General features: G+C 43.3%; 1 pseudogene; it reads left to right on the forward strand.

Annotated features, from left to right (window-relative positions):
- Positions 1-201: 201 nt before the first annotated feature.
- Positions 202-433, forward strand: LOC132364389 (cyclin-dependent kinase 2-associated protein 1-like; annotated as a pseudogene).
- The last annotated feature ends 414 nt before the right edge of the window (positions 434-847 follow it).

Below are 847 nucleotides of genomic sequence, written 5' to 3' on the forward strand. Positions count from 1 at the left end.
GGGCTTGCTAAGCCACCACTACTACCTGCCAGTAGGCCCAGCTTCACCACTGCCACACTCACAGGCCTGCCCCTGGCTGCAACCAAGTGCCATCCATCACTGATGGGGGGAGGGGAGGCATGTTTTCCAAACTAAACTTGACCGCACAGGCCCGTGGTCTCACTCAACAAGGTTGGAAAAGTCCACTTACCTTTTACCTTCATGGTAATGTCCTTACAGTACTATCAGCGGCTGAGTGACTACAGGCCACCATCCCTAGGCTACACCCAGGGAACTGGGAGAAGCCAAGTACCTCAGAGCAAATATGCAGAGCGGCTGACCATCATAAAGGGTTGGGGAAAGTGATCAGACCCACCTACACTAAGGCATCATCCACCCTAGAGGACTGGTTAGGGAGTGCTTGGTTGAAACAGAACACAATGCCAGACCCTAGTCACCTTGTTAGTTTTGAAAGGTTTTCCTTTTTTTTTTTTTTTTTTTTTTTTACAAGATGGGAGGTTACAGTTGTCTCTTCTGTCCAGAAGAAACATGTTTTCAAAATAGTAACAGTTCGAATTTTTCTCCCCTTTTCCCTCTCATGGTTCATTAGGCTCTGAACCTATGGAAAAGATTTTGCAGTTAATTAGAATTTGCATTTTAAGTAGTTAGGAACTATTCGGGTTTTTTAAAAGCATCGATTAAAAAGACGCACATAAAAGTTGTTATCTACTCTTCTGGCAAACTATAGCTTGCCTCCAAGATACCAGTATCTCACTTTAATCTTCTCTGTTGAATTCATTTATGTAGCCCAAATTCTTCCTTGTTCCTTTTCATAAGCCAACACAACTCTAAGGATTTGGTTTTTAAT

Source organism: Balaenoptera ricei, chromosome 4 (genome assembly GCF_028023285.1).
Source record: "Balaenoptera ricei isolate mBalRic1 chromosome 4, mBalRic1.hap2, whole genome shotgun sequence".
Taxonomy (NCBI): domain Eukaryota; kingdom Metazoa; phylum Chordata; class Mammalia; order Artiodactyla; family Balaenopteridae; genus Balaenoptera; species Balaenoptera ricei.